The sequence below is a fragment of the Ambystoma mexicanum genome, chromosome 7q (assembly GCF_040938575.1).
Source record: "Ambystoma mexicanum isolate Mex_15411 chromosome 7q, UKY_AmexF1_1, whole genome shotgun sequence".
Taxonomy (NCBI): Eukaryota; Metazoa; Chordata; class Amphibia; order Caudata; family Ambystomatidae; genus Ambystoma; species Ambystoma mexicanum.
This window is the reverse complement of record NC_090941.1, coordinates 422,753,947-422,772,451: the sequence shown is the minus strand read 5'-3', so window position 1 is coordinate 422,772,451 and position 18,505 is coordinate 422,753,947. Positions and strand designations below refer to the sequence as shown.

At 43.9% G+C, this 18,505-nt stretch overlaps 1 long non-coding RNA gene across 1 annotated transcript in view; it reads right to left on the bottom strand.

Annotated features, from left to right (window-relative positions):
* The window catches only part of LOC138527916 (uncharacterized), a 366,749-nt gene that overhangs the window by 92,693 nt on the left and 255,551 nt on the right, over positions 1-18,505 (bottom strand). Inside the window, exon 2 of the long non-coding RNA XR_011284086.1 lies at positions 11,484-11,547. This is a non-coding gene — a long non-coding RNA (uncharacterized lncRNA). The remainder of the gene's footprint in view (positions 1-11,483; positions 11,548-18,505) is intronic.

Below are 18,505 nucleotides of genomic sequence, written 5' to 3'. Positions count from 1 at the left end.
CAGGTTACTCACTTAAAAGTATACTAACTTTATATCGCCAATGGTTTACTCCTGTCTTGGTGTATGGTTTAGAGGCCATCACTATTCCTGACCTTTCCTTCCTAGATAGAATTGAAGGACTATTTTGGCAAACCATCTTGGGGGTACCTAGTTTGTGCCCTAACCAATATATTAGGGTCAAACTTGGCCTGCAGTCTTTAGGATCCATTGTGAGGCAACAACGTGGCCTTCTTAATTTGAAAGCTGTGTGTCACCCAGAGAGTGAATTGTTACAAGTCATTGGCACTAATGCTGTTAAAATTGACTTTCCTACACACAGGAGTAAATATATGACCAGCTGTTGTGAATACTTCCAAGAACTACAGTGGGAGACAAAAAGGAAGTGGTGTGGTTTTTTTCCCTTTTATCAAAAAAAGTGTTTAAATCCAAAGCAAGGAGAATTGATTGGGAGATGAATTTTACTCGTATGTATGAACTGAAAAAATTTAAATATATTGAATGGATTGTACATGAGTACTATAAACCTCAAACATTTTTAATACGTTGCCCAGACTCGTTGGTACAGAACTTTAGATTATTAATGCGAACCAACCAACTCCCGGTGAAATCTACCTTCGGTCACCAATGGAAGATCTGGGAAAAAGATAGATACTGCCGAATGTGCCTGAACGTTGATGAACTAGAAACTGTTAGGCACATATTATCCTCATGTCCTGAAAGACGAAATCAGTATATGTTGTATTGTGGTCGATTTGTCCATAATATGAATTATGTACAATCAGACAAATTCTGGAGATGGTGTCTGAATGTGTAATCTGAGGCTATACATATTGCTTTATATGGAGTATGGAAAACAATCCCGCCTAGAAATATTGAAAACTTTTAATACAAATTGGCTATTGACATGTAATAATGTATTAAGGGAATGTTCAGTAGCCTTTTAAGTATTGCACGGATAACTGTTCTATAATATGTATTGTATGAATGCCTGAGTATTTATTTCTTTTTCTACTTTTATACAATCAATAAAAATGTTTTATAGTATGTATGTATGTAAAAGTTGTAAAGTTTTATGAACTGAAAAACAACTTAATAATAAAATAAATTGCCTAAATGCCCTTCATTTATCAGCAGGTGTTTCAATCAAGAGTGAGATTGTTTTCATCCATCATGTGGGTAGAACTGGGCTTCTTCTAGTTCTTGGATGGGTGACAGGTGAAATTCCATACTATTTCACATGGCAACAGTCAAAGCTGGATAAGATTTGAGGGTAGTAACCACAAAAAATCAATCACGCAAACTCAATCTGAAGGACCCACATCTTTAACTGTTTCCCTTACGATGGACTAAGTAGCACACTTGCTCAATGTGTCAGCCATTCTGCCATAGGTGATTTACATTTACATTTGTTTGGCCTGTGTTTGAAACACTTTCAAAATGCCCACAATGAATTTTCACTTTATGAGCCAAAAATCTGCTCAATGTACTTCAGCCTCTCCCCTGAGAAGAGCTTCACTCCCCCAAAACCTGGACTCGTCCACAATAATATTGTGTGTCATCATGAGAAACCAATTCCTGGTTCCGTTCACTTTTAAGTAGTGTAATAATCGGCATCACCTCACTCAATATGTCACCTTCAAAAGGAAGCAAGGCTGTTTCGTTCCTGCCAAGATTCTAACCAATGAAATGCCGGCTGGCCCAACATCTGACGTGAGCGATAAACACGTGAGCTATCCTTCCAGACATGAACAGCTTACAGTAGAAGGATTCCAGCCAGCAGTCACACTGCCTTATTAACTCCCAGGCGCCATTTGCTCACGGGAGCATTTTTAAAAACATTTTTTACGTGAAGACGAGACTCATTTGGAGTAGGATAGACATGGACGATTTCAGATGGATAAAAAAGGGAAGGAAATCTAGAAAAGTCAATGAAGGAAAGCAAGCCACTGTAAGAAAGCAGCCAGTAAAGGAAGGACAGTAAATCGGTGGCGTTAAAAAGAGAGAGGAAGCCAAATTTCCATTTCACATTTACAATACATCTGATTTGCCATTTCCTTATTTTGCACTAATGTAGGATATATTTTATTTTAAATTACCGGACAACCAATGTTTTATTGCCAACCTATAATCTGTTTATGTGGCCACATTAGAAATCCTGATACTCATGTAGTTTTATCTTGTGTGTTATTTTCCTATACTCCAAACGGAATCCTTCACTATAATCAAATATGACCGTATTTCATTTCTCAGTACATGAAAGCTTTCATTGCACTGTTAAATAAAACATATTCAAATTCTATTGCAACATTCATGAAGATATGACAGGTAACCTTCTCTTCGACATGAAAGAGTGCGCTGTACATTGCCAGGTATATCGCTCCCTGAAACAGATTAGAGGGGAAGTAGGAAAATGCTCAAGTAAATTTCTTACACAACTATTCTTGTGTCACGCATGTGCATTATTAGGAAACGCTCTGGCCTCGGACGAAGACATGCGAAGCCTGTGCCTTTGAACAAGATAATTAAATACCGAGTGTAAAGCAGACTCGCAGAGAACACTTTGGGGCTAATTCACAGAAGCGTTGTATAATGGCAAAACCCCATTGAAAAACGGTCTGTGTATCATTAAATGGTCAGCTAGATGAAAAAGAGGAACACGCGTGGTAGACTTGAAAAATGGCAGGGGCTCAGAACAGCCAAGATTGCAAGGCCAGTCACAAGCCTGAGGTTGACTGAGGCCTTCGACCTCATTTACAAAAATGTTTTAAAATGGGGGAAGTCCCACTTAAAACATGTTTGTAAATCAGGCCCTTTGTGTTTTATTTCAGAGGTTATTATATAAGCGGAGCTGAGCAGAGGTGACAGTCCTGCAGTCTGCACACCACGTTTCCTGGAGTGTTTTCACAGTGACACTCTTTAGGTGGGTTGGACCTTTAAAAGCCCCACCTGGCCACGGAGCGGCCACAGAGCTAAGCAGCGGTAAGCAGTCCCACAGTCTGCACACCACGTTTCCTGGAGTCTTTTCACAGTGACTCTCTTTAGGTGGGTTGGACCTTTAAAAGCCCCACCTGGACGCAGAGTGGCGGCGCAGCTGAGCAGAGGTGAGCAGAGGTGAGCAGTCCCACAGTCTGCACACCACGTTTCCTGGAGTCTTTTCACAGTGACTTTCTTTAGGTGGGTTGGACCTTTAAAAGCCCTACCTGGCCGCAGAGCGGCCGCAGAGCTGAGCAGAGGTGAGCAGTCCTTCATTCCCGCAGCCCCCTCAGCCTTGAAGCTTGAAGCCTCGAAGTCCAGAATAGATGCCGAGCATGCAGAACATAGGCCACATGGCAGAGATGGCAGACAACTCCAGAGCGGTCGCCAGCTAACAACAGAAATCCACGTGACTATTACATCAACAGCCCTCATGGCGAGAAAATCTTCAAAGTCGCCTACTCAAGAAGGTGAGCCAAAATGTACACCAACACCACATAGCGCACCTTGCACTTTGAATGACTCCCCCCCAATCCCTCCACTGCTATCACCCCTGCGCCCCACCACGACTCAACACACTAACAAACTCACACCTCTTGGGATCACTGCACCGCCTGTTACCTGGTCTCCGGCGTCCATCCTTGGCTGTATCTGCGTCAATGGCCGTGACAATGGCGGCTGCAGCAGTGTCCTTCCCGGTGCCCAGGGGAGTGGACAGAGAGAGAGTGGAAGAACCTCCTGTGATGCCAGAGGGGTGCAGCGACTCCGGGGCCTCGTGGACCCTGGAGCGGGCAGCAGAGGAAAGGCAGCCTCTGCCTCCGATGGAACCTTCGACTGAGCTTTCGGCATGGGTGGAAGAGCAAACAAAGGGAGTGACAACGGATGGTGTGAGTGCGGAGACAGCTGCAAATGCAGCCGCCCTGGGGAGCCCACGAAATGGGCTGGTCAAAGTAGCGGTCAAAGTTGGGGAGGAAGAGGATGCGGGCGCCCCTCAGGGCAAGGTGGGTTTGTATTCAAGCCCATCCTCAAAATCAGTAGCACTCAGGGACTTACAACGCTTCCTGACCCCAAAGGCAATCCTAGCACCAGCGTGTCACAAACGGGAGCAGTACGACCTGAACAAACTCCCTCACACTATGGCAAACAAGCAATGAAATCCACCAGGTATTAGCGAGAAAGGACTTATCTAGCCCGAGGCTAAACCTCAGTGATCTGCCCCACTCCTATGTCACAATTTCAGTCTGCGACAGAATAACAAACGGGGATGAAGAGCGGCCTGACGAGTCTCGCGAGTCCCAGGCGAGGAACACCTCAAAATTAAAAACAACACTGACCATACCGGGCGAGGAGCCACAGCTTACCCGACAAACAAATTCAGCTCAAAAGGATTTGGTATCAGATAAAAACGCTTGTGCAACACCAAACCTACTAACTAAAGTGGAACACCTCCAGAGCTTGCCCAAAACGGAGGCAAAAAAAAAAACACAGCCCACTCACCAGGAAAGCAGAGGAAAATCCGAAAGAAGAAATAATCGGCAAGAAAATCAAACCAATTAATACGAAAGAAAAGTCGGGTAGAAATCTAAATCAAGGTTGAAAACATATGATAAACACCACACTAGAAAAATTCTTCAATAAATTCGGAAAAGGACCTGACTGCACAAGCCACCCGAAAATTCTAGAAGGTGTGGAACCGATAGATTAGACAGGAAGGACGTCTGCAAAGCAGGAGTCCCGGAACGTCCAGGAAAAAACAGAAAACCACATCAAAGAAAATTTTAAACTAACCCGCAAACCAGTAAGATGTCACTTTCGGGAAACCTAGTACTGGGTCCAAGCATGCCCTCAAACGATACTACTACACTGGAGATAAAAAAAACGTATAAAACAGATAAAACTAGCTGAGGGTTTCAACCTAACCTCAGCTCCAAAAGTAGTGGCGAGCAGGAAATAAACCACTTCGCTAAACAACCAAACGACTCCTCCTAAGCTACAACCCCTTGACACAACAATTCAGAAGTCGGTCCACCAAGGAGAAAAGAAGGCTTGGGAACCCAAAGGAAAGATCCCAGAAATTTCAACGCCACAAACAATAAAGGGTAAAATTAACCAACAACCTTTCCGCTTTACCCAACTGCCAGCCGCACACTTCATTGCACACCCAAAGATCAATCGAAGTGGAGCATGCAACTGAAAAGACTTCACCCAACAAAAAATTAGACATTTTCGCAATAATGTCGGCAGTGACAATAGCCCTCGCTCCATTCGGCAAACTATATGAGTCATTAATAGAAACACTAAAAGATCACACATCCATGACGGCTTTAATGCACTCAAAACTCACACATCTAGAAGGTTATATAATGGCCACCGAAGCCTGGAAAACCAACAAAAGGGACCAATGCACAATTAAGGAAAATGAACAATGGGGGTACAAAAGGATGGATTCACACAAATCCATCCTCCAGAATAAGAAAAGTGCAGCAACCACGGGAACCCAAACAACAGAGACCCTTAAAATCCAAAAAAAGGATCAAGTTGGAAAGACAGCTGAACTCTGCTTACCGGCCTCGAAAGTCGGGCTAAGACCTATCACCCAGGATCACCCCGTTCAGGCACAAAAACAAGCGTCACCACCTGCCGAGAAACCTCGTACCTCAGCAAAGAAAGTTTTTCCTCAGAAAACCCCCAAAAACATAGAAACCTTGACCATGTTCCCTGACAAGCGCCAGAAACCACGAGGGCCACGTAATATCAAGATATTGTCACCTTTATGGTCACTGTGATCTACAGAACAACACAAAGGAAATACAATCGCCAGACAGGATACTGGCCTAGCGACAATCTTTGAACCCATGAAAAAGGTCAAAGGGAAAAGCTCACTTTTGGTAGTGAACGAATTACCACCAAAGTCAACTGCGAAAGAACGGAATACAGTGCATGAAGACACAGAGGCCACAAACAACTTGATGGAGATTAGCCAGTACACCATCGAAGACTCTGAATCAGATATACCACCTTTGCAAGACAGAAAGTGTGTTTCACTGACGATACTCCACCTCATAGTGAACCGAGAAACAACCTGGCATTAGTGGAGACAAGTTCTCCAACTTTTGGAACCCTACAAGAAACACACGACAGGCTAACAAGGCAAGAAGAATGAACCAACAGAAAAAGAACTCACTGTGAACCAAGGACAAGTAATGAGGTTAGCCGGAATCGCGCTGAGAGAGCCGGCAGAAGGCACAATTTAAATGCAGACGCACTAAGGGCCCATCAGAGCACAGACCGCACCCAAAAAAGAAGAACATGTAGCCATAATACACACAATCGTAACAACAAGAAAGACAGTCCACCCAATGGGCAGGGAAAGCCAATCCCTGACCAAAAGTCACAGCACTCACAGATAGTGCCCTGTTCACACACAAAAGCAGAGCTACAAGGACTCTAAAATTGGAGCGGATTTTAAATATGGAAGACAGGCTAATCTTGAACAGAAATACAATAATGGACTTATTAAAACATATATCAGACTTGAAGAGCCTCAGAAGAGAGGATATATCATTGAATTCGCTAGAAGCGGCTGCCTTGACAGCATCTATTTACATTTAACATCGGCAAGCATCAAGCTCATGCTGATCAAAGCCGCTGGGAAACTACAACAAATGGGCTAGGACATCAGAGAAACCTCAGCGAAGGAATGAGGATTGGAGAGCTTCACATGATTGCCCAAAAAGGACAAGATGACTACTCCACCCGCTCAACAAAGCTCTAGACGTTATAGATCCAGGGCAATTCCGACCCCAAGGATAACCATCAAAGATCTCCCCATCGAAAAAGAACTCCATCAACTTGACATCATAGATTTGAACAAGGAGAAGAAGACAAAACAAAAGAGAAGTACTGCAATAAAAAAAAGATCACCACAATAAACTGTGGCAGGAAAAAGTGAAGTAAATGCAGATCCCCCAGCCAAATAAAGATCACTTGAAAGCAGATGACCATATACAGCTAAGCCCTTCTACAAACTTGGAATTTACACTAAGACAAGAGAACCACAAGGAGAGATATATCCCCCGGGTCAGAGCACATTTAAAGGCACTCTCAGACCAAGAACTAAAGAAATGGGAGTGGGTTCAGGGGGCCTTAACGCACAACCATCGAAAATAGCAACCAACACCTTAAGGTTCATTGCCGCCCCTTGCAACCCACCTGGAAATCCACGCAACAAAACAACTGACCTTGGCTTCTGGCACACCTGAGGGTTTACAAACCTCACCAAGGAACGAGATGTCAACTTGGGTGATTTTGACCTGTTATGCTTGCAATAAACTTGGCTGATCAACACCCCAAGCTTAGACAGCTATTATATTAGCCTACTGCCAGCTGCAAAGGGGCCAAAAGGCAGGCCATCCTTAGTTCTATTGATGGCAGTCCATTCAGGCAGCCCTCTACATAGAATGAATGTTCTAACATCAACCACCTTTGCACAGGCAGCTCTACTCTCATGGACCCATTGCAAGCCACAAAACGCGCGACCCGCACCAGAATTTCTTCTGGCGATAAATGTCTACTGGAACCCACAAGCACTCACAGAAAAGTCCTTTTTCAACACCATCAACTCCATTGTTGAAGAGGCTACTAGAGCACATAACATAGGCCACATAATTATATGTGGATACTTGAATGCTACCTGCTTTGAAACAGGGTGGAGAAAAAACAGTAAACCAATGGAACAGACCACCACAAACCTTGGGCATTATTCAGACTCATGGAAGCGTGGTGTAACCTGGGCTGAACTAATGGAGGCACGGGATCTCTACAATTTACACTCAACGAACAAGACCAAAAGGGCGGTCCTGACTTGGGAAAGAGATGGCTCTGGAAGGAATATAGACCACATCTACGCCTCAAATGAGCTTTTCTCTATCATTGCAAACTTTGAAGTGGTTGAAACACAACATAGTGACCACAACATCCTAACGGCCACTTGGCCCACTTGAAAAACCAGACAACAAACAATGAGAATATCTTTGGAGAGTGCCTCAAAAGGATTTCGCCTGAAATTAACAAAGGAAGCGATCTGTTCAATTACAATATCTTATATAGCCCAGAGCTATCAGAAAACCCCAAACAAGCTCTTGTTGGCCCTGGACTATCAATCACTACTCGACCCGTATTTACAACCAAGGATGAAGCTAAATAAACATCCTTAACAGCACCTACATGCTTATAGCGCAGAAATAAGGGAAAGGAGGAAAGTGATGAGGTGCGCAATAAGGCACGCAAAAATCCACCCTTTGGAAACCAACTAAGCTCAGGCAGCAAAAGCCAGACACACTTATCGAAACTGGCTAAGGAATTACTGATACAAATTGTATCAAAATGACTCAGAATGCATGCCGAGACCCCTCTCGAACAGAAAAGCAAATTATTTCTGGTCTTTGGTCAAAGCAACCTCATCCACAGAAAACAACTTACAAAACTGTGTGAGCGCAAATGCCTGGGCAAAGCACTTTAGAGAGCTATTTCATCAAACCAACATCACAAAAAGAATAGATCAAAATCTCCACCAACCTGCCTGGGACATAGAATACGACAAAGAAACAATCATGACCAAGATCCTTAAGTTGAACAACTGGAGAGCCTCGGGGCCAGACGGGATTACTAACATTCAATTAAAAGCCAACCCGGCTGAGTGGGCAGAGCTGATGAACAAAATCATAGAGAGATGCATGACTGTGAGAGCAATACCGGCTTCATGCAAAAGGGCAAACATTGTCCCCATATTCAAAAAAGGAGAGAAAAATTAACAAAAAAACTAACGCCCGATAGCCCTGTTCAATGTGGTAGGCAAGCTGTTTGGCTTCCTTCTACTCGATACATTTTCTTCATGGATCAAAACGGTGGGCCGTGCTGACCCATTTCAGTTAGGGTTTTTAAAAACCCTGGGCACACAAGCAAACATCATGCGTATTAGCATCTTGAAAGCAAAAGTCCTGCAGGGTCGCTTTCATCGATTTAGTGCAAGCGTTTGACAGAGTAAATAGAGAAAAACTATGGTTAAAGCTAACAACATGGAATTGCCCTAGTTCACTCCTAGATCCTGTCAAACTACTTTACACTAACACTTCATCAATGTCTATAGCCACCTCTTTGAGCAAAACTGAACATTGGTAGTATGTCGTTTCGTTGAAACCTTTTGAAAGCTATAGTTAACCAAAATAAAAGAGAATTTAAAGCGACACTCATTAAATCGCATTTTCCCGAATGTTTTATAGCCTATAGCAAAATATTTCATTACTCCAGGGCTAAACGCATTATCCCACTCAAGCAGTGGAAAAAGGGAACCTTTGCGATTTTCCACTCTGCCAAGACTCATCTCCATCCTTGTCATTGGCAGGCTGGATAACTGCTCCAGCCTCCTCCCTAGACTCCCACTTTACTCATTTACCTCACTGGACAGGGGTTCTAGTTTAAAAACCTGCCCAATCGCAAACCACTCCAACAAGATAGATTTTCAGAGGGCATGATTTTTGTCCATCTGGGTTTTCACCCCCAGAAGCATGCAATCCCCTCAACCCCGCCTTTCCTGTCTTGTCTTGGGCATAACTCCCCACCCGCCCCATCTGAAGCAACTATAACTATATTTTTATTAATGTGATACAATTTAAATATAAACTGTACACATAAAAAAATAAACTCATCAAAACTCATAACATTAATTATAACATATTTCACAAGAAAGAAATATAAAATGATTATATCAATAAGTAACTTATATGAAATTAATTTCACATTTCGGAAAGTGACAATTAAAACTAGTTAATTTCCTCAAATGGCTTTACATACACACACACACAGAAGTGTTGATTACAATTATAATTCTAATTCTGATACTTAAAATATCAATAGAGGGCAAATAGAAATAATTAGGATACAAAAGTAAGCCACAACCTAGACGTCCAAAGGTATCTTTATTTCCATCAGGCCAGAATAATGCTCTCGTCAGGTTAGTTAGCCTAAATAGCTATGCCCAGAGTGTTCTCAATCTTGAGCAATATGTTATACATTGCTATGTGTATCTTTATGTTTAAGGAGTTAACACAACGGAACCAAAACAGAGTTTCCCCTACTCATTCAATGTCATGTACATGCTTTGCATAGTATAATATATACATTTTTGTAAGAGATGGGCAGTCAGTGAAAAGATGAGTCCCTCTTTACTCATTTACCTCACTGGACAAGGTTTCTAGTTTAAAAACCTGCCCAATCGCAAACCACTCCAACAAGACAGATTTTCAGAGGACGTGATTTTTGTCCATCTGGGTTTTCACCCCCAGAAACATGCAAGCCCCTGAACCTCGACCTTCCCTGTCTTGTGTTGGCCCTAACTCCCCACCTGCCCCATCTGAAGCAAATATGCACCCTGTATCTCCAATCTTCCGTCCACCATTATACTGATCCCCACCACACAGCCCCTCAAAACTCTTACCTGCTCCCCTGCTGTCCCCTGTGGCTTTCGCCTTCTGAGCCTGCTACATGTCCTGCCTGCTCCAGTGGGATATTCCCCCGGAGTCATTTTGTGGGAGGGAACTTTAAGAGGCAATCCAGGATGTGGTCAAGGGGGGGTATAACTTGGACAAGATGCAGAAGTTCTTAACCTTCACCTTCTTCAAAACTCGCAGCCACCTCTGCGTCCTTCCGATGTGTTGGCTGTCTTTCTAGGCAAAATCATCCTGTCTATAAAATGGTTCTTCTAATCTACAGTTCTATCCATGAGCAGCCCCTGTCCTAGTCTTTTAACTCCATCTCTTGCTACTCACCGTGGCACAATCTCCAATCTCTACCTCTCCTCAACCTCCATCGCCCCAAATGCTACCTCTCTGTTTTGAACCTTGACCCTGCTCACGCATCAATAGAAGAATGTCCCTCTTCTTGACATCAAGTCCATCCCCACTATGTTAGGCATCAAAACTGCCCCAAAATGGCACCTCATTTACCTTTAGGGAACACCCGATCTGGCAGCTGCTATTCCCAACCCCCTACCGATTTGCCATCCTCTCTAAACTCCTATACAGAGATCCAAATACTGCGTTTGATAATCCTCTATCCTATGGAAATATTCCATATAGTTCTCTTTACCTTTTCATCAGGTCTTGTCAGCACGGTCTGCTAGTAGACCAGGTTAATGAAAAGGATAAATGATGTGTTATTTATATAGCTTTTACCAAAGCGCTTTACACAGAACATATTTACATACAGTATCACCCAACCGAATTTGGTACTCATTTAGCGACCTCAAAAGTGTGAACGGTTGAATTGGCCTGGGCAGGATGCGAACATGCAACCTGCAGATCACACATATTGCAACAGCAAGTGCTCAACCCGCTGAGCTATTCTATGGTGGAAAGTTAATGCATCTGCCACGGATACCCCACACTCTTGTAATGCACAGATGCCTAGGAATGCCCAGTCTGCCATACATGCTCATGTACCGAGCTTCCTACCATAGCTTCTTTGAAATGTCAGTCGCCTCCCTTATCTTGCTGTGCTTCACAAACCAGCATTCCCCTGAAAGACGGTGAAAGAGAGATGTGTTAAAAAAAGTGTAGAAAACAACACTTTGCTGTCATTTTCAGAGGCTGTAAGCCGACCAAATGGGTGTTTGCTGGAATTGCATGAAATTGTAAAGAGGAAGACAAAAAAGTAACAAACCTGTAAAAAATCCTAAAAACATGTCATCAAAAATAATGGAAAAAATGTGTTTTTTTTTTAAAGAAAGCCATTCCCATAAACGGAATGCCTTATAACGATACATTGCAGCATGAGCAGGGGAAGGGAAGGAAAGTGATCGGAAACGACACAGAGATGGGCAAACACAGATTTTAAAAATGAAAATAGGGAGATGATGAAAAATGAAGAAAGAAGAGGTTTTGGACAGATGCGTGTGGACAGGTATTGAATAGAAAGAGAAGGAACATTCTGAGGACAGGAAGACCTTCCATAAAGTTGTAATAAGTGGTCAACTTGACAATAAAGACAGTTGATTAGACACATTTATTTCGCTGTAAGCATGATTTGTTGATGCACGTGTTCCCCTGTGGAAAATGGATACAAGTATTGTTCATTAAGACACAGGAATTGGTGAATATTTTTTTCCCGTAATCCTGGAACACACAGATTATATAAATGATGAAATGAAGACGAATACCACCAACGTGTGCATTCGGGCAACGTTTGCAACGTTCTGCATCACTCTAGCTCACTGACGTTATTTGGACTTGAGGAAGATGTTACACATGCAATAGCATTATCCTAACAGTGGGCCTCATTACAACCCTGGCGTTGGACCATGGTGCTACTAGCACCATGGTCCATGCCGGATTCCGCCATGGTGGATGGCGGATTTACCACCCCATTCCAAGGTTGGCGGGGCGGTAAATCCCCATTCACCATGGCCCCTTCCCCATTCCCATTTTTGGCCCATAGGGCTCAATGGGAATGGGGAAGGTGCTAATTACGGCACCGTAAATTACGGTGCCGTAATTAGCACCAAGGTCCCTTAGCGGGTTGCACTTTAACGGCTGCAAAAAGCAGGCGTTAAAGTGTGAATCTGACGTTAAGGGTTTAACGGCGCCGCAGCCTTTTACGGTGCCGTTAACCCCTTAACGCCAGGGTTGTAATAAGTATATCGACACATTGGGCCTCATTACACGGTAGGCGGTAGGGGTTTACCGGTACCGGTAAGGGCACCGGAACCGGTAAACCCCTACCGTCTTACTACGAGTTCCCTTTGCGGGACCCGACTTTAACGACTGGTTTTACCAGCCGTTAAAGTAGGGTGCCGCAAAGGGACCTCGGAGCTAATTACGGTACCGCAATTTGCGGTACCGTAATTAGCACCTTCCCCATTCCCATTATGCCCTATGGGGGCAAAAATGGGAATGGGGAAGAACCTTGGTGAATGGGGAATTACCGCCCCCGCTCACCTTGGAGTAGGGCGGTAATTCCGCCATCCACCAAGGAGGACACAGTAATATACCGGCGGCAACCATGGTGCTAATAGAGCCATGGTTACCGCCTACCGTGTAATGAGGCCCATTTTGTGTGTAACAATCCTTCTTACAGACGACTGCCCAGCAGTTCGCTCGTGTCTTGACGTGTCCTGAGCCAGAGACTCCAAGACTGAAGTTCATTTTTTGCACCAGGCAGGACGCCAGTAATTCAGTTGAGTACTATTTCATTGGGTAATGAAAATTACTATTAGAGCATCTGGTAAGCGAGAGACTCCGACAGGAGGCGCTAAGTAAGAAATATAGTACCAATATCTATTCAGGCCGCGGTTTGCTCCGGAATGTACATTTAAACACATTATCATTGGCGCACTTTAAGGCAAATTATTCCAGCTCCCTCAGCTGAAAAAACACATCAGCGTTAGAGACGGCCTTGGTTTGAATACTGAAGCGGTCCACTGTAAGATCTGCCAGCTATGCGCATAGCAATGTTATTCCAACAGAGCACACATATAATTCTGTATCCAAAATGCAACCTCTGCTGAAAATAAGGCATGGCTTTTCATTAGGTTACAAATGTGTAGAGTGTCACGGACCACCCAGAAATACAAGAGGAAATAGGATATCCATATCCCCATGAGAACATATTTTTAGAGCAAACACGTCATCTATTATAACACTTATACTAATGGAAAACATGCATCATCCATCTTGTGACATGAGAAAAGGGGGTGCCAGAGAATGGGTCCATCTGGCATTCAACTGGCAAGCGTACGACTTCATCCTAGTAAATGTGGCAGAAAAAAATTGACTTCCGAATTCCTGTGTCGGATGTACTTGGAATGGCTATGCATACTTTAGTTACTGCGCCCAATGCCACTTACCTATGTAAGTAAGACTGTTTAAATAATGAAATGAGATGTAAGTCTGATTGTCCATCCGTTAAAGGGCCACAAAAGCTTGTCAATCTATTACTCTGCCACAGCATTCCTAACCCTGTTTTCTGTGCCACAGAACATATGGCTATCAGGAATTGCATTACAGGATACCTGTTCAACTTACTGCATTCCAAGTGACCTCCCATCAGTTACTCTGCCAGATGGTTATGCCAACCAGTCAATGTGCCTGAGAAACCTTGCCACCAAAGACTGTGCTGCTGCTTGCCCGCCCATCAATTACTGTGCTGCAGCTAGCCCACCCATCAATCACTATGTCATTGCATGCCTAGTCTCTTTTCACTGTGAACAGATCTGTCCACCGGTTATTGCTGCACCCTGGCTGTCTTATACAATGCTTTGCTACATAATGCCTGTCTGTTGATATGTGTTTACTGACTCACCAACGGTCACAGTTTCTACATGGATTCATCAGCCGTTATACTGGCACACATACCTACCCGTCAGTACCGTGCATGCAGTTCTTACCCACCGGTTACTGTGCCGCAATGTGTGTTTTGTGTGTTCCTGTGCACAGAAAGTCTGCCGATTACTGGCCACTGGAGGCAAAAGAAACTAACTACACAACATTTTGAAATGTTTAATCTTTTTCATATTTTAAACTAGTAAAATGTATCCGAACACTGCATGGGTTCTGTAGACAGACATGATAACACTCTCATCAATTGTTGAAAATCAATGATCCTGTAGGTCGCTGTTCCAAGTCGCTTATTGCTTGATGTGCTTTGCACTCTGAAGTAAACTGCACTGAGACTGGGCGAGTGTAGCTGGCTGATATACCCAGGATCAGACAAGGAGGGGAGTTGAGAGTTGGCATGTTGCACCCTACTGGGACATTCTGAATACTCTCCGCTGGCGCAGTGCAGGGCAAATATCTTGGAAAAAGGACTGTCCTAGGGCCTTAAAACGTGATTTTTGAGACCTGTGTGTTTTGTTCCTCACGACAAGATGCTTGAAATGAGCTTTGTTGGGTCCTTCTAAGACCACATTCATGTTTCGCCTATTTCAGGCAATCATCTAATGTGTGACGTGGCCGAAATCCGGGGTAAAGAGTGTGGTGGCCAAATGTCGTGTAGCCAGTAATGTCCGGAGGGTTCTAACAAGTAACTATGCACAATTTGGTGAAGATTGGTGGAACGTGTGGATATACATAAAGAACAAACTAATGGATGTTCTGCTTTATATATATAGAGAGAGATGAAATAAAAGAAGGCTGCATATCATTCTAATTAAATTCATATAAAAATGTCTGGATTATGCATGAGTACTTGAAAACTTATTTAAATCTTTCCAATATTTTGATGTTTCACAGTGAAGACATTATATACAAAGTTACAGTCAGTAGACATCTATAATGCAGAATTACATGTGTGATTGGTTGCACAAAATAGTCGCTTGTTAAGCTCTTTCCAACTCCTGTCACTCTCTAAATTCCCCTCTCTTCTTCCCAAACAACAACTTCATAGCTTGGTGATGATTTGGTGAATTGCAGATATGGGATAAGGATCTCACTTTTTGCATGCAAGTCTCACTTCTTTGATGGCAGGGTCATGGAGTGCAATTGACCAAATGTTACACGCTGTTTGCCGTTTTATTCAATTTAAAAATGCTTTGAGTCTAGTCTTTAAACCTGAAAAATAAATCCAGATATCCTTACTATCCTACATACGTCATGAATGGAAACAAAAGAAACAGTCATCAACTTTATTCGTAGTAAGGTTATCAAAGTGCATCATTAGAAAAGAACAAATTAATATCTTTTCCAAGAAATAGACAGACAGTGCCCAAAGCCCTAGGGCCTTTCCCAGAATCAGCAATCCCTGACTCAGTTGGACATTAATCAGTGGCCAAAAATAACATTCTCCTCCTCTATTGATGTTACCCTGAACCCTTTTCCCCAGTGGAATTGCATTGGTTCCAGAGAGCAGCGAGTTTTGAGAAATCATTTCTGGGGAATGAACATTAGTGGGATGAGGGTGGAGACTGTTTTTAATCATGCTATGTACAGATAAGCGGCGTCTCATGGCAATGCCGAGTACACCATCAGCCACTATTTGGTTCTTCAATGCATATAAAGTCAAATGCAGACCCACCGTAAAATTTACAATATTGTCGCTAATTAGTGATGGCCATCCGCATACTGCTCGAAAACAATGATATGGTAGGATAAGTCATTTATAACGCGCCTGTACACAAGTGTTTGACAAGACAAGGAGGGGGGACCGAAGGTGGACTAAACAATGATCTATCTGTGTCATTCAGATTGTGCAAGTGCAGGGAGGGTAGAAGTGCAGGTAACTCAATAAGTGCACTCAGAGGGTGGTTCATAAGTGCAGAGAGACAATGGACTGTAGGGTAGCAGATACATACCCTTAAGTGTTGGGGGATCCTAGAAGCAGTGCAAGGGCAAGTGGACATGCAGTAGCCTGGGCCGAGTTTCAGTGGGTGGCATGTGATCAGTGTGCTGAGTGGTCAGGGACATCAGCAAGGGAGAGGAAGAGAGAAAGTGAAGCAAAAAGGAAGGTATTGAGTTGCTTCCGGAACCAGAGGTGGATCTGCTCAAGTTAGAGAAAGGCAGCGAAGCTGTTCCAGAGGGAAGCCCCAGCCAAGGAAAGAGATCAACCCCCACTCTGTGCTTGGAGAAGCGTCTGACCCTCAGAGAGTTTGAGGTGGATGAGTGGAGGGTTCCAGATGAAAGATGTTTAGAAAGAGAAAGTTGCAGGTAGTGTGGTCCCAGGCCCCAGAAAGCCTTGTGAATGATGCACAGGGTCTTGAATATGACCCTTGCATCCACAGGGAGCCAGTGGAGAGATTTCAGAGCTGGAGGGATACAATCCCTGGCTTTGAGGCCAAGGACAAATCTTGCAGTCATGTTCTGGATAAGTTGTAAAGGTCGAAGAGTATAGACAGGCAGATTCAGAAAGAGGCTGTTGCAATAGTCCAGCCAAGGGAGGACCAGGGCTCTGGAGACAGTGAGCTTCTGGGGGAAATTGAGAAAAGGCATAATACCTCTGAGGAGCTGCAGCTGATAGTGTGAGATGTTAGACATGTGAGGAGAGAAGGGGGGTGGAGTTGAAGATGACACCAAGATTCTTAGCCTCACAGGAAGGAGCAGGAAGAGAGCCCAGGGTGGGCAGCCAGAGAGAGAGAGGATAGGAGGGAGCAGGTATCCTGATGAGGAGGATCCCAGTCTTACTGGCATCCAGGCAGAGTTCATTGGCGGCACACTATTCCTGAATTGCGGCCAGACAGTCTGGTATGAGAAAAAGAGCAGATGTGGCTGAGGGGAGTCTGAAGGAGTGATGGGTGTTATCTGCATAACACAGTGAGTTAGAACAAGATGTAGCAATGTGTTGGCCAAGTGGTGCCAGGTAGTGGTTGAAAAGCCAGGAAGAAAGGTTAGACCCCTGGGGAACACCACAAGAAGAGAGAGAGAGATAGAAGAGAGGAAACCTCAAGTTGGACCTGGAAGGGTCGGTCAGTGAGAAAGGAGGTCAACCAGGCCAGGGACTGACCAGTAATACCCAGGTTATTGTGGAGGCGATTGAGCAGGATGGCATGGTTGAACATGTCGAAAGCAGAGGATAGATCGAGGAGAATGAATGGGTGCATATATTGATGAGATATTCTCTACATTCTCATTGGTTGGGGGCAATTTTAGGTACTCAATGCAAAAATACCTGACCCCTCTTGCAAGTTCCTACCATGTTGTTGGACACCATGCCTTGCTCATACTGGGGTCCAGGACGCCCATGTCCAGTGAAGAAAGCAGTTGACTTCAATTCGGCATGACCTGTCCCCTCTCCTAGCCTGCCACCCGCATGCGTGACTCTAGGCCCCCAGACTGCCCGCCCACATATAACATGATGGAGTGGGTGCCTGATTTCATTCTGTTGCGACAGATTTTTTACAGAACTGGCTAGGTCTGCTGATGTTTGCCCCTTCTCAGATGGGACATTGGTATGCCCAATATGATCATTGGGTATGTCAGACAAATTTGGGCAAGACTCCGGAGTGCAGTGGGCTTTTTCCACTTGTGCCTGGGAGGCATGTATGCTGACCGTCATTCTAGGTTTGCACTCCCACATTTACATTTGCATCCCATTGATCCCTCATCCATTTGGTCATGGGCGAGAGAGGGGGGTGTCAGATGTGCCAAGAGGGGAAAGGGTACAAGGAGAGAAACTGCATGGCTGAATGTCATTATTCGTACAATTCTGCAGCCCCTCATGATTGTGGGCTCCTAATGGGGTGAGGGTATCAGACCTTGGAAGCAGCAGCCCCCACTCCCTGTAAACCCTTTGTTGGAGTGCTAAGCTCTGCCTTATGGGCTGCATAGTCTACATAGACTTAAGATGCTAATGTCTCAAAACTGATTATGGTAAAGTCTATCAAGAGGGCAGTGTCAGAGCTTTCTATACAGTTCTGCCGAGGCTTGTTCAAAAGAAATATAGAACTTATCAACATACTAATTCAGGAATTATAGTTTCATCAATTAATATATACTATAATACAATCATCATTTAACAAAAAAAAAAAAACTACAGACCCACTAACTAA